Raw genomic sequence first — 2,285 nt, forward strand, 5'->3', positions numbered from 1 at the left:
ATAAGGCCAAATCTGTTCACACCAACTTTCACCTTTTTGTCTATATGACGAAGCTGGCACTGCACAAAAAGACACAGCTGTCTCTGGAACAGGAAGGAGCAGAGAGCCTTTATTTTATTTTTATTGGTTATTTTATTTACTTACATTTTAAATGTTATCCCATTTCCCAATTTTCTCTCCACAAATTATCTATTCCATCTCCCTTCTCCCTGATTCTATGGGAGTGCTCTCCTACCCACCTACTCTCATCTAACTGCCCAGCATACCCCAACACTGGGACATCAAGCATTCACAGGACAAAGGGTCTGCCCTCCCATTAATTAATGCCAGATAAGGCCATCCTCTGTTACATATGCAGATGGAGCCATGGGTCACTCCACTTGTACTCTTTGGTTGGTGGTTTAGTCCCTGGGAGCTCTGGGGGATCTGGTTGGTTGATATTGTTGTTCTTCCTATGGAGTTGCAAACCACTTCAGCTCCTTCAGTCCTTCACCTAACTTCTCCATTGGGGTCCCCATGCTCAGTCCAATGGGACCATCTGTATTGGTCAGGCTCTGGCAGAGCCTCTCAGGAGACAGCTATATCAGGCTCCTGTCAGCAACAACTTCTTGGCATCAGCAATAGTATCTGGGTTTGGTGTCTGCATATAGGATGGATCTCCAAGTGAGGCAGTCTTGGTTGGTCTTGCCTTCAATTTCTGCTCTACTCTTTGTGTCTTTATTTTATTTAGACAGGAGCAATTCTGCGTTAAAATTTTGGAGATGGGTGGATGGCCCCAGCCTTCAACTGGAAGCTGTGCCTAACTTCTGGATATGGTCTCTACAGCTTCTCTCTTCCCTTTGTTGGGTATTTCAGCTAATGTCATCCCTGTTGGGTCCTGGGACCCTCTTGCTTTCCTGGCATCTTGGACTTTCTTGTGGCTAACACTAGTTTTCCATGCCCAATTGCTCCATACCTCTCTGTGCAGTTTCCTGACTGATTTCCAGAGTGGTTGTACCAGCTTACAATCCCACCCAAAATGGAGGAGTGTTCCTCTTTCTCTACATTCTCAGCAGCATCTGCTCTCACCTGAGTTTTTCATTTTAACCATTCTGACTGGTGTGAGGTAGAATCTCAGGGTTGTTTTGATTTGCATTTCCCTGATGACTAAGGATGTTGAACAGCTCCTTATATGCTTTTCTGCTATCTGAGATTCCTCAGTTGAGAATTCTTTGTTTAGCTCTGTACCCCGTTTTTTTAAATAAGGTTATTTGGTTCTCTGGAGTCTAACTTCTTGTGTCCTTTGTATATATTGGATATTAATCCTCCGTTGGAAGTAGGATTGGTAAAGATCTTTCCCAATCTGTCCTTTTTAGTTAATGGAAGAATTAATTACAGTATTCCCCAGACAACTCACAGCTTGTACTTTGTGATGACATAAGTGTCCCTGCCCAGAATGGTTCTGAGGGGTACCTAGCTTTAGGCTTCTTTGGATATCTAGGCTACCATGGATCATTAATTACAAATCAGCTTTAGACTTTATAATTATGAGTGTGATCCCATTCATTCTATCCCACAAAATTCAAGAGGTACCTATCAAAATAAGCTCTGCAAATTTACCAAGCATCTCTTACTGCCAGTAAGAAAAAAGGAAGCTTCTCTCACATCTCTTTTTAATTGTTTTACAGTTAAGAAATATGGACAGAGTTGCCATTTCTCACAAAATTACATTCTCAAACTACTTACCCATGTATTTGTTTTATTATCCTAAATAAATATTGTATTTTATTGCTGATTTTAGATTTCAGTACACAATCCATCATAAATTAGATATCTGTTCCTCTCTGAAATCTATATGCTGAAACCTTAACGATAAATGCAGTACGTCTAGGAGGTAGAAACTTTTGTATATAAGTAGGCCATGAGGCTAAGAGCCCATGAATGGTCTTAGTACTCTTAAAAAGAGTTCATACCAAGCTCTTTACCATTTACTGTGTGTGTTATACTTGTAGTGAGAATATAACACAACTTTTGAAGTATGTAATTGAGAAAACTGTACTCACTAGGCAATGGATGTGAAGAATCTCAATTTTCTCGAATTCTAAGATTTAAACAAGTACTCTTTAAACTAACCAGCCTGTGATATTCTCTCCCCTTTATTTTATTAAATTAATTTATTTTTTACACTCCATGTTCCATTCCCTCCCTGGATCCACCCTTTGACTTCTCCACAACCCCCCCATTGTCTCCACATGGATTTCCCCTAACCCTAACCCTAACCCTACTGGCACCCCACTTGACCTCTA

Source organism: Mastomys coucha, unplaced genomic scaffold (genome assembly GCF_008632895.1).
Source record: "Mastomys coucha isolate ucsf_1 unplaced genomic scaffold, UCSF_Mcou_1 pScaffold16, whole genome shotgun sequence".
Taxonomy (NCBI): Eukaryota; Metazoa; Chordata; class Mammalia; order Rodentia; family Muridae; genus Mastomys; species Mastomys coucha.